This window comes from Somniosus microcephalus, chromosome 5 (genome assembly GCF_052327205.1).
Source record: "Somniosus microcephalus isolate GS21.2 chromosome 5, FLI_Smic_1.0, whole genome shotgun sequence".
NCBI classification, from domain to species: domain Eukaryota; kingdom Metazoa; phylum Chordata; class Chondrichthyes; order Squaliformes; family Somniosidae; genus Somniosus; species Somniosus microcephalus.
Genome location: NC_140991.1, coordinates 45,518,468 through 45,532,531, shown reverse-complemented (window position 1 = coordinate 45,532,531; position 14,064 = coordinate 45,518,468).

Here is a 14,064-nt window from a genome sequence, read left to right as displayed (position 1 = left end):
CCCATGCCCCCAAACCACCCGTTTCTTTAGGTTAAAATTCCCCCTATTATCTCTAAAATGCCATAGCTCATGGGGCATTGCCATCCTAAATAATGTTCTTCTTGAAGTCACACAGAATTGAACAGGTGCTTACACCCTAAAGTGCGTACTGTGTCCTAAATGGTACTGTTCCATGTTACACAAACTTATGTTGACATTCCTTTAAGCATTAAGCTGTGCCAATATTTACTCATTACCGACCGAGTGTAGCACAGGAACAACGAAAAAGCTGCTGTAAAACATCGCAGCAATTCTAAACTAAAAGGTTTTTAATGCGCAAAGCCTGAAAGACTCATAAATAGAAAGTAGAAAGTAAAATCCACTCAACGCACAAATAGTAATCATGGCGCCCCGAGGGAGAAGTCTACTAAATGCCATTTTAGATTCTACCGTGGATGATTTTTTAAGACTATATATTTTCTTTTCACGGAAGTGGTTTGGTCACTACGGTAACCAGGCGCACTGTGCAGCTCTGAGGCCTGCTCAGTCATTTACTGTATTCCCTCATGGTGGAAAGGCACTCTGCCCTAGTGCTTGGAAATGCATGTTTCTTACTGTAAAATACATTGTTTTCACTTAACAGGGTGCAATAATAGAGCACTAAAAGGAGCCATAATTGGATATTTAATATTAATGAGCGGTGGCAGTTTCCAACAGAAAATAGGGAAGCAGTTTGTGATGGAGTGACAGTGGATAAACCTGGTACAAAAGTTACCTTACGCGATGCTAATGTTTAAAAGCAGCTAGTATGCTCCACCCTTTCTCGCACTTGTGCATTCCTGGCAGATAGTTAAGAAATCTTTGTACCCTTGTGCACCAGACCAGATGACAGCACTGCGTTACAGAGGTTCAATGTGCCAGAGCAATCGTGCAAATTGCTCGTTTTTAACCTTGAGTCAGGGCACTTTGCAGAAATCTAGAACAAAGCCATTGATAGTTTCTCCCCTATAGCACAATACTCAGAAATCTTATACTTTAGGGAGGTACTGTGGTTATTGTTCCTGCTTTGGTCGTTATTTGCCAAGACAGAATTTTTTTTTACAAAATTAAGTTTTTTTCACATCTGAAAGTTTGCATCTTTTCAAGTGATATTTGAAGCAATTTATTCCTTGGCGAATCGGACCCAGTGCATAAACTGTATCAGGAAGCACCTCTAGAAATTGGCCCAAGCAGAATCCCAGCTGCAATGGGAACAACGGGATCTTCAGGAGCACGTTTTGATGCTTGGACAAATGGAAAGAGATCGAGGGAATATGTCATGCTTGAAGTATAATGCACTACTACTCGCATAAGTTGTAACTACTGAAGTTTGTGAATATCACGAATGTACTTTGCAAATACAACTTTAACAAAAGGAAAAGGTAACTCAGAACAAAACATGGCACGCTGTGAAAATATGGTCATAGTGTTAAGTCTGTGTGTTCTAGTTGTATTTAAGATTAATTACTGACACAGACTACAAGAATAACGTTTCAACAGGTCTTTACTAGTTGGAGGTCAGGGCTATACTAACAGCAATATCACTACACAGTACTTATATACCGGTGGTCACCACCGGTATTACGTATACAGCAGCCAGAGAAAGTAGTACATCTCTTAAGGTGGAACAGGCTTAAGTTCTCTTAAGGTGGAACAGGTTACATACACCACAATCCTCCCTTTTTAGCTTAACAGTCATATCCCCATTTAACATAACATAATAACATATATACATATATAACTTCAGGTATAAACAGTTCAAAGGTTCAGTCTCTCAGGAGGCCTTCTGATTCGGGTTGGATAATGCCTTTCAGTGGTCTCTGATTCTTGTTGCTGAGGTGACTCCTCTAGTTGGTTTCCTATGTATTGGACGTCATCATCGGGTACATTCCCTGCCGAGGTAGATGCTTCAGGTTCATTAACGTCTTCCACAGTTGTCTCTGTCGCAACCATGGGTTCGACCCTTGCTCTCGATTCTACCAGTTGATCCGCATGACGCCTTATCACATTGTTACCAATATCTACTGTGTACATCAGAGGTCCTTGTCTGGCCCGAATTGTTCCGGACTGCCATTTTTCGTTTCAATAGTCCCTTGCCAACACTGGTTGTCCTACGTCAAAACTTCGAGTGGTCTTGTTATTAATATGCCGGAACTGTTTGTTTTCCACTTCCCTCCGCACATTTGGTTTTAACAAGTCCAACCTGGACCGCAACCTCCTGTTATAAAACATCATGGCAGGACTTTGGTTAGTTACTGCATGAGCGGCGTTTCGATATGCCATTAGGAAATTGTCCACCTTGTGTTGTAGCGGAATCTGATCATCGTTCATGGCCTTTATTGCCTTTTTGAATGTTTGGACAAATCTCTCGGCCAACCCGTTTGTCGCCGGATGATATGGGGCAGAGGTATAATGTTTCACCCCATTCTTCTTTAAGAATTTTTGGAATTCTTCCGACACGAACTGTGGTCCGTTGTCCGAACATATCTGTTCTGGCAATCCGTTCCTTGCGAATATTGTTCTTAACACCGCAATTGTCTTTTCTGAAGTAGTGGTATTCATCTTGATCACTTCTGGCCATTTGGAATGTGCGTCCACCGCAATTAGGAACATGGAGTCCATGAATGGACCAGCAAAGTCAATATGTACGCGTTGCCATGGGGCTGAAGGCCATTCCCATGGGTGTAGCGCTGCGATCGGAGGTGCATTTTGCACTTTTTGGCACCCAGCGCAGCTTTTCGTCAACTCCTCTATCTGTTGGTCAATACCCGGCCACCATACATAAGCCCTAGCAAGACTTTTCATCTTAACTCCCCCCAGATGACCTTCATGCAGTTCCTTTAGAACTCTTTCCCTTAACTTGGGAGGAATAATCACTCTTGTCCCGTACATCAAAGTACCATGGCAGACGGACAGCTGGTCTCGCCTTGCCGAGAATGCCGGTAACAGAGGATCACCATGTGTTGGCCATCCCTTCACTGTCACCTCGTAGACTCGGGACAGTGTCGGGTCGTTCCTGGTTTCTCTTTCAATACTTGCATTGGTGACTGGTAAACACTCGATGATGGTCGAATGAAATAACTCAACAGGGTCAACTTTCGTCGTCTCTTCTTCTTCAGGTAGTGGCAGGCGTGACAGCCCATCAGCATTGTCATGCTGCTTTGTACCTTTGAATTCTATTTGATATTGATGTGCCCCTAGGAAAAGGGACCATCTCTGGAGTCTCTGTGCTGTCATCACCGAAACACCCTTCTTAGGGTTAAAAATGGATACCAACGGCTGATGGTCTGTCAGAAGTGTGAATTTTTGGCCCTGCAGGTAATGATTAAACTTCTTCACTCCCCATACAAGGCTGAGAGCCTCCCTATCGATCTGCGCATAGTTGCGCTCAGCGGAGGTCAATGATCTGGATGCAAACGCGACTGGCCTTTCCGTGCCATTTGGCAACTTGTGTGAGAGTACTGCCCCAATACCATATGGAGAAGCATCACAAGCCAACCGAATAGGCAGTGTCGGGTTGAAGTGAGCCAACACTTCCTCTGAGGTGATCAATTCTTTGCTTTTGCGAAATGCCTTCTTACAGTTTTCGCTCCATTCCCATGGTACCCCTTTCTGTAAAAGAGCGTTCAGCGGGTGCAGTACCGTGGATAGATTCGGTAGAAACTTATGGTAATAGTTAATCAATCCTAGAAACGACCTCAACTGAGAGACATTATCCGGAGCGGGAGCCTTTACAACTGCCTCTATCTTGTCAGGAGACTTATGAAGCCCCTCCCGGTCAATGACATGACCACAGTACGAGATCCGCTTCGGAAAGAACTCACATTTCTGCCGATTAACTCGAAGTCCATACTCTTTCAGTCTGTTGAGCACCAGTTCCAAGTTTGCGAGGTGTTCTTCATCACCATCTCCTGTAATCAGAATATCGTCCAGGTAACATTGTGTGCCTGGAATTCCCTGTAATACCTGCTCCATGGCCCTCTGCCAAATTGCTGGAGCCGATGCCACTCCAAAAACCAGCCTATTATACCGGTACAAACCTCTATGCGTGTTGATCGTGAGGTACTGGCGTGACTCTTCTTCAACCTCCATCTGCAAGTACGCCTGCGCCAGGTCTATCTTGGTGAAGTGTTTCCCGCCAGACAAGGAAGCAAAAATATCCTCAATCCGCGGAAGCGGATACTGCACCGTGTGAAGCACCGGATTAACGGTGATCTTGAAGTCTCCACAGATGCGAACCTTCCCTGGTTCTCCTGGCTTGTTGCTCGAAGGACGTTTCATAACGGGAACAATGGGCGTAGCCCACTCACTCCAATCTACCTTAGACAGTACACCTGAACGTTCTAGCGCTTCCAGTTCCGCTTCTACAGCAGGTCGTATTGCATAGGGTACCGGTCTGGCTTTGAAAAACTTTGGGTGTGCATGTTCATCAATCTTGATGTTTGCCGTAATTCCTCTCAGTGTTCCCAGTCCCTGCTGGAACACCTCTTTAGCATCATCCAATATTCTGGACAATCGTTTAGGTTTGACATCTGTTTCCCCGGAATCTACCGTTAGTGCCTTTAAGGAGTGCCAGTCCATATTCATTTTCCTAATCCACTCCCATCCCAGTAGTGGTGGACCTCCTTCAGGTAGCACATATAAGTCCATTACTTGGCTTTCTTTGCCCTTGTGGACCATTTTTACCTCTATCTTTCCGATGGGGTGCACTCTTTGCCCCGTGTATGTTTTCAATATAATCTCCGTATCCCGTAGAGGAATATGTTGGAATAACCTTTTGTAATCTTTCTTATTCATGACCGTCAATGCCGATCCAGTGTCCAATTCCATCTTTACTTGGACACCTGCTATCTGAAGAGTGACCCAAATTGTCTGGAGATCTGCATCCTTACCAACGTTGTGTACTCTTAAGCTACTCAGTTCATTACTGCTGGCGTCTGAATCTGACTTCTGATTGTTCGAACTGTTCTTTGTCACCTTGTGTACCTTTATGTATTTTCCTTGCGGTGACTTTTTGTTGCTGGTCTTCTTTCCTGACCGGCATACTTTAGCTATGTGGCCAAGCCTGCCACACGTTCTGCATTCTTGGTTTTTAAACCAACACTGGTTCTGATCGTGCGTTGTCTTTCCACAACGATAACATTTTACAGTACTCAAAACCAATTGATTTGTACTGAGTTCCGGTGACCGTAGCTGCATTACTGCCGTGCCTCTCGCTGCGGCTTCGTGTGATGCTGCCATAGTGACCGCTTTCTCAAGCGTCAGCTCATTCTCCTCGAGCAGTCGCTTTTGTGTATCTTCTTTTAATAATCCACACACAAATTTATCTCTTAGCGCATCTGTTAGTCCCGTTCCAAACTGACAGTACTTTGCTAGCTTACGCAATTCCATTAAATATTCAGCATTGCTTTCATCTTTCAGCTGCTTTCTGCTGTAAAATTTAAATCGTTCCGCTAGCATCAGCGGCGTGGGGTTTAGATGATTTCTCAGGACAGTAACAATCTCCTCGAACGTCTTCTCCACCGGTTCATCTGGTGATAAAAGGTGTTTCAATTGCCCGTATGTCTTTGCACCCATTAAGTTTAATAAAGTTAGTGCTTTCTCATCATCTGGGATTTTATTTGCTTTACAATAATTTTGTATGCGTTCTACATACGTGGCCCAATCTTCGATGTCGCTATCAAAGGTATTAATGTTCCCATGTTTAGGCATCGTTGCAATTTTTTTTTTAGTGATTTCCCTTTTTCCAAGATGGCGGCTTCCCGCTCTTGTCTTCGTCCTCCGCCTACAAAATGGCGGTTTCCCGTGCTTGGCAGTCTTTCCCGCGCTCGTCTTCTTCACCCGCTGGCTGCAATGGCGTTTGGCGTGCCGCTGCTGCTCCCCTTTCCCAGCGGTTAGTAACGCCCCCGACGCTGTCTCCACTTCACCGCGGCTCCCTCGGGCATTCACGCTTCCCCGATGTCGCGCCTCGCAGCCCTTCTTGCAGCCCGGTTATTAGCACCGGCTGCGTTCGCCTTCACCGCGGCTCTCGCGCCTTCAGTCGCCCCAGACGCTGCGCCTTTTTGGCCCGAATGCGGCCCAGCCCTTATCACCAGCCGCGATGTCCCTGCGCTGCACCTTTCGGCCCGAATGCGGCCCGGCCCTTATCTCCGGTCGCGATCGATCTCACCGCCCTTATTCCTCCGTCTTCCCTCCCCGTCTGTACAGCCAACGCGGCCGACTTTCTGCTCGCGTCGCTGACCGACTTACCCACCACCGAGGTAGAAGGAAGATAGCTGACTGCCGCTGATGGAGGCTTCGAGTTCAGGATATCTTCTGCACTCCGGGTTCTCGATGCCTGCCGCGCGACGTGTCTTCCAGCAGGGTGATGAGGGTGGATGCCTCTCTTCGACGCCCGTTCTGTGGACGAAGCCGCCGTGGATATAAACTGCCGCAGGGTAAGAATCGGACTCGTCGCCCCTGTTAAGTCTGTGTGTTCTAGTTGTATTTAAGATTAATTACTGACACAGACTACAAGAATAACGTTTCAACAGGTCTTTACTAGTTGGAGGTCAGGGCTTTTCTAACAGCAATATCACTACACAGTACTTATATACCGGTGGTCACCACCGGTATTACGTATACAGCAGCCAGAGAAAGTAGTACATCTCTTAAGGTGGAACAGGTTACATACACCACACATAGTATTTAAAAACCTGGCCCTCTAGTCATTTATGTTATGCTCCTACTGTGTTGGGATTTTTGGTCAATCTTTCTGACACTCAAACAAGTTAAACGGTTGTGAACGGCTATTCTGTCACTATTCCAAAATGATGCAAGGGATTTTGGTTATCCTGTCATCTTTGGTATTAGACGTTATGGGGGAATCTTTTCCCTTGTCTCATCTCCCATCTGCTATAGAATATATGGAGCTGAGACACCGGGGAGGGGGCGCGGGTAACTTTAACCCCAAAAAACGGGTGGGTTTGGGTCGGGCGGGAAGTGAAAATGTTAAAAATCTGAAACAGGAACCTAACCCGCCCGGAACCCGTCCACCTCTGGTTTTAATGGAGGTGGGACGAGGGGCCGGCAACCAATCGCTATTGGGAGGCGGTGAAACATTTTCAGGAGGCTGCGTGCCTTCATTTTAACACGGTTTCTATTTTTAACTCATTAGGTAAAAGGAGGTGAGAAGGGCTGGATCCACCAGCTCAGAGCCTTTACAGCACTGCTTATGGGCCAGGAAGAGCAGGGGTGTGTCCTCCAGGCCCAACAAGCTAACCTGTAAACCCGCCCCCCACCTCCACGATCTCCTGCTGAGCCCTCCAATCACCGATCCTCCCACATGATCACCGCCACCCCAATTACCGACCCCCGATCTCCCCCGCGATTTCTGACTCTCCCCTGAATGGATCGCCGGCCCCCACCACCACCCCCGGACCGATCCCTGACCCGCCCTCCGATCTCTCCATGACCCCAGGGATCTTCGACACCACCCCCCCCCCCGCCCCCACGATCACCCCGACCCTCCCAAACACGCTCTACCCATCCCGTCCACGATCTCTACCCCCAACAACCACTAAACCTACCTGCTCCTCTTTCCCCGCCCAACAGTCGGCCAAGCCTGTCAATCAGGCTGATTTCCAGGCAGGGAATCTGTTTTCTAAATAAAACCTCGCGCGCCATGGGGTTAAAACTCCACGGCATTTCTGACCATAACTTCTCCCCACCCCCGCTCCGAAACCCCACCTCAGTCAATATTGGGGCCCATGAATGAAGGAGAAAAAGAGAGAAACTGGAGACTCACAAAAAACAAACAAATGAGACAATATGGATGAGCATAAATCTGTCATAAAAGCTTTCAAAATATTTTCTCCTGGATCATGACATGGAATAGTTTCTACACCAGCCCAGCATCTTTTCAAACCCAGATCAGTATTTAGTACTCCCAAGAAGAATCTTACCAATTTTCGTCAATTTTGTAGACCTGACCACTATTCTCACCAGAGTGCTGGTTACATATATCCATCCCTTTACCTCTACATGTCCATGAAACCATATAATACAACTTATTAGAGACTATTTCAGTTTCGACTTCAAGACCTGTAACCCTTGAATAAAATAAGATTGTGATTTAGAATCATAGAATAATACAGCACAGAAGGAGGCCATTCGGCCCATCGAGTCTGCACCGGCTCTTTCGAAGAGTAATCCAGTTAGTCCCACTCCTTCGCTCTTTCCTCATATCCCTGCAATTTTTTCTCCTTCAAGTATTTACCCAGTTCTCTTTTGAAGGCTACTATTGAATCTGTTTCCACCACCCCATCAGGCAGTGCATTCCAAATCCTAATCACTCGTGTTTTCCCTCATGTCGCCTCTGGCTCTTTTCCCAATCACCTGAAATCTGTGCCTTCCGGTTATCGACCCTTCAGCCACTGGAAACACTTTCTCTTTATTTACTCTATCTAAACCCTTCATGATTTTAAACACCTCAATCAAATCTCCTCTTAGCCTTTTCTGCTCCAAGTTGTTTTCCTTTTGGTACTTCATGGAACGGTTTACTATTGTGAGGCTGATCCCATTCCCTCGTGCTGTTGGATAGAGAAGTATTGACTTCAGGAGAATCTGCAAACTTAGGAAGTTTCTGTGTGGATCTATATGCACGTATTTATAGAATAGATATTCTGGGCATTTACAAACTCCACGACATTTGGACCATATCTCCTCTTACCCCCCAACCCCCCCCCCCCCCCCACCCACCACTCCAACTGAACAAACTGAACAAAGGTGAGTCTTCCTGATGGCTCGGTGGAAGGACAGCAAATGTGCGTGTGCCAGTATCTCAGCAGGAGAGAAAGACTTGAGAGTGGAGGGGCAAACACAGCTAAGATATATTTTCCACTGTTTGGAGGATCGGTAACCCTGATCTTTCCACTGGAAGAAATATGTCATCTTTTTAGACAAAAGGCTAACGGTAGAAAGTTGGCCAATCCTGGCTGACCTGTTTTACGCTCTCAAACAGATTTACAGTTACTTAAGTAGGAAAATCAATGCTAAAGGACATTAGCCGCTGAGAGTGGGGAAATGGAAAGTTGCATCTTGTAGCTGACCCACATTACTGCAGAAATCTACTGCACCAACATTTAGTTTGCTGGTTTCCTGGCCTTTCCATCCCCTTTTAATGGCAACTGCTAGCAACAGAAAAGAGGCAGATATCTAACACCTATTACATAATAGCACAAGAGCAAGAGAAAACGTCAGGTAGCCCATCAAGCCCACTCCATGCAGAGTCCATGAATGATTAGGTGTCACAGACTTCCCTCCCACACCACCTGCTGATCCCCTATTTTAGAGAATGCTAATTTCCTTCCCCTACTCCCCCTGAAAAAATAAAATAAAGCAGTGTTGTTAAATATCTTGATAATCTTCAATTCTGCATCTCAACAGATATCAATCTACATACGTTTTAAAGGTGCCAATTGACCCCCAAATCAACTACCCCTCTGGGAGCTTGTTCCATACAGCCACTGTACTATGGGAAGATTTTTTTTTCTAATTTTTGTTACCTTCTAAAGAGAGTTGGATATCTACTTGTAAAGGAGAAATTTGCAGGGCTATGGAGAAAGAACAGGGGAGTGGGACTAATTGGATATCTCTTCATAGAGCCGGCACAGACACGGTGGGCCAAATGGCCGCCTTCTGTGCTGCATGTTTCTATTCTTTAACCTTGCTCAAGACATATGAATTTTAGTAGCTCTGTCCTCTTGTCTTGTGCGTATTGTCCAACGTAAGTAGTTTGTTTACTTCCACCTCACCTAGATCTTTCATTGATTTCAAGCCCTATATCAGGTCTCCCTTCAGTCTTCTTTTCTGCAAAAACGTGAGTTATCACTTAAGCCTTTCTTGATAACTCAGTCCCCTATGGCCAAAGATCGTCTTTCTATTAGGGAATGTCCTCAGTTTTGTACCGAATTTCTCCCCTATAACACAATACTCAGAAGACCCACCTATCGGGTCCCTGCTCCTCCACTGAGCTGCTCCGGTGATGTAAGTTATTGGGACCATTCACACGTGTCATGGAGTGGCTCCCACGCGCCATGGCAGCAGCACTTCGGAACTGCCAGGAAACCAATGAAGAGCTACTTGAGCCAAAATAAAAATCGTTGTGGGCTGAGAGAGAGATGGAGAGGTTTATAGAGGGAGTTCCGCAGAACATAACGGAAGAAACTGAAGGCTTTGCCATGAATGGTGAGAGGAAGGGGTAACACAAGGAAGGTTGGAGTTAAAGGAAAGAAGTGTTTGGGTAGAGATCATAGGGATGGAGGAGATTGCAGAGATAGAGTTACATAGGAACGTAGAAATCGCTAAATGAAATACGACCTAGGTCCATCTAGTTCATCTTCCACCATCCTGGTACTCGCATATTACAACAGTAATTACAACAGTGTTGACTAATCATGGCAATGAGTCTCTATCAATTAGTCAACAATAGACTCAGATATGAGGTGGAAAAAAACCCTAGTGGTGGAAAGCTTTTGGAACCAAAAATCTAGTCATCTGTTCCTCCCAAGCATGATACACCAACCATATGCCATGCTTGAAGATGAGAAGAATTTTAACTGTAATGTTTTGGTGGACTGGGAGCCAATGTATATCAGTGAGGATGATGATGATAGGAAAGCAGGACTTAATGCAGGACACAATATGGATGGCCAAGTTTTGGACAAGCAGCAGTTTAAGGATGGTGGAGGAGGAGAGGCCCGCAAAAAGATTGTGAGAGAGAGAGTGTGTAGGCAACAAAGGCATTTATCAGGGTTTTCCACCCAGAGAGAGACTGAGGTAGAGGCAGAGGTGGGCAATGCTAAAGAGGTGGAAGTGATGGTGATGGTTAAAATCTGGGGTTTAAAGCTCAGCTCAAGGTCACATAGGGGACCAAAGTTACAAAGAGTCTTGTTCGCCTTGTCAGAATGGCCAAATGGACGATGGAAATGGTGAAAAGGGCATGGAGTTTGGGCCAGGACCGAAGACGATGATTTTGCTCTAGGTTTCTGTATAGATGAGGGTATATTGGCCCAGATTTTGCGGTCAGCGGTGAACAAATGGCGCTCGCCGTTTGTGACACTTACAGCTGCCCAGGAACTTTTTCTGGGCTTTTGAGCGGCAACTTACAGTATTTAGGGAGCCTTGCCAGCATGGCGCCCTCTACAGGGGCTCTGTGGTATGTGTGAGCAGGACAAGCAACAGTGTTTCTCTTCAACCCATCAGATTGAAGAATCCTCACTGAGCCAAGCAGAGGGGAATTTTAACCCTTAAAAACGGGTGGGTTGGGGTTGGGTGCGATGTTAAAATGTTAAAAATCTCGAACCCACCCACTCCCAGTTATAATGGAGGCAGGTGGGGGGGACTGGCAACCAACCCAATCCCAGGAGGCGGGTTGGTCATTTAAATATTCTAATGAGGCTGCATGCCTCAGATGTAGTCTCCATTTTACATTTAACCTGGCAGCTAAGGGGAGGTGAGGACTGCTGGATCCAGCAGGTAAGCGTCTTTCCACTTACCTGCTGGATTCAGCTTAAATGCTCCCTCCCACCCCACTCCACACCACCCCCCCCCACTGCGATCGGACATCCCCCCCTGAGCCACAATCTCCCCACAACCCAGGAATGAGACTGAATACTTGTAAAATTACATTTTCAGTGCCAGAGAGGTTGTTTGGCAGTAATTAAGACTTATCACACCGTTAAAAAACCACTTACACCTGAATGCACCAGCCCTAACTTTTTCTGGCGTGTTTAGTGGGTAACTAGTGGATAAGTGCAGCAACTTCACACCCATACGTGGATTTCAATGCCAAGGCTATCGGCGAGATACCGGTGTAGCGAAGCTTTTGGAGGAGCAGGGCAAATCAGACAGTAACTTCCGGATTTCCGCATTTTACTGCGCATTTGCATACTCCGGAAGTTGCTCTCCGATTTACTCCATAATAACAGGGAGCGCTGTTAGCCTCATCGTTATTCCTATCACAAAATCCAGGACAACGTTGCAGATCTCAGGACAGCAAGTTAGAAAGTCTCATTTTGCACAACATTATGACTTTGTGTGCCAGTGATTAGCTTTTAATGTGATCACATTAAATGCAAGTAGTTCCATGCTGTTCCCAGCACTGTGCTTTTCCTGGCCCCCTTTATTGATCCATTCTCAATTGGTTGTTTATTTTAAAATCAAGGAACGAAGGTTGTGGGTTCCAGTCCCACTCCAAAGACTTGATCACAAAATCTAGGCTGATGCTCCAGTGCAGTGCTGAGGGAGCACTGCACTGTCGGAGGTGCTGTCTTTCGGATGAGACGTTAAACCGATGCCCCGTCTGCTCTCTCAGGTGGATGTAAATTATCCCATGGCACTATTTTGAAGAGGAGCAGGGGAGTTCTCCCCGATATCCTGGCCAGTATTTATCCCTCAAGCAACATTACTAAAACAGGTTATCTGCTATCTATCACATTGCTGTTTGTGGGACCTTGCTGTGCGCATATTGGTTGTGTGACTCCCTACATTAGAACAGTGACTTCACTTCAAAAGTACTTAATTGGCTGTAAAGCACTTTGGAACCTCCTGAGGTCGTGAAAGGTGCTATATAAACACAAATCTTTCTTCCTTTACTGTATGTCACAATATTTTCTAACAAGGAAGCTTTTGAGGCAAATTATAGTCCAGTATTTCCTCAGAACCACTCCCTCACTGCTGCCATAACTTCACCGGAAGTGCTACAAAAACCCCATTCACATACATAAATTTCTGGTGTAAAGTCAAGATTAGGGGCACCAATTTTGATGGCGGTATCCCGTGTCCAATTCCCTCTCCCCTCAGAGGTATGCCAGCTGCTAAATTGCCATCCAGCCACTTCCAAGTCTGAACAAGAATTAGAACGGTGAATTCAATGTCAAATCAGGTACAGAAAGAAAAATAAAGAGAGGGAAAGAAAGAGTGGATTAATAGAGAGAGAGAAAAGAGCGACAGAAAGAAAATGCTTTTTAAAATTAATTTTATAAATCTCCAACAACAATTAAAATCTGAAGGAATGAGACTCCACACTTGTAATCATTAGTTTTCAGTGCCAAAGATGTTGACTGGCAGCAATTAACACTTATCACATCGTTAAAAAGGAATTAGACTTGAAATGACTTGACTTAACTTTCTATGACTTGGTACCTACCGTTCAAGTACAGGAACTTCACGTCTCTCAATGCATTTGAATGGGCAGCCAATAGTTGCTGTTTCCAATTGTGTGCTATGTTTATACAATGGAATCAAGATAACTTTGAAATCAAATAATGTGTTAGTATTTTTAAATTTGGTCTTAATGGGAATTGTTTCAAGGGCAGGGGAAGTTCAAACATTTCCCATCTGAACTGCATCTCCTCAGACGTGATTAGTTTGTAAACCAGCATGTCGACCTGCTATGTCATCTTAATTCAACCTGAAAGAATCCATGTGTACAAAAACTAATACTGTCGCATGACACATGTAAACTGAACTTGCAGTTCTGATAGCACAAACAAAAGATTTAAACATATTGTGAGAAATTACATGTCTCATGTAAATAGGATGTATGCTATGTGGGGATAAATGTTTGTGTTCATTGATGTCAGTGGTGTAGAATGGAGTGCGTCAACAGTATTTTGGACAGTGACAATGCTGCTACATCAGGTATGACACAGATTGGATTCCAGTCAAAGCTCCCTTTGCTTTGCCTCAGCAATTTACCTTTACCTCAACTTCAGACAAGCACGTCCAAACTGCACCAGTGCCAAATTTCAATTTCCCCCACCGCCTGTCCTTATGCTTCCTCTAAAAGTGGATGGGAATTCTCTTTCGATTACTGCAAAATTTTGTGCTATGGGCTATCCCCAAATAGGAACTGGGTTGAGGCTGCCAGAACTTAATCCACTACAGTTGTCAGACAGCAGATCCGTCAAGATCAGGCTTAAGAGCCCACAAGTGAAAACATCGTTCTAACTCACCCAATATAACCGAAGATTTAGGGCACGAACGGGAATGTAAAGGTCAGGA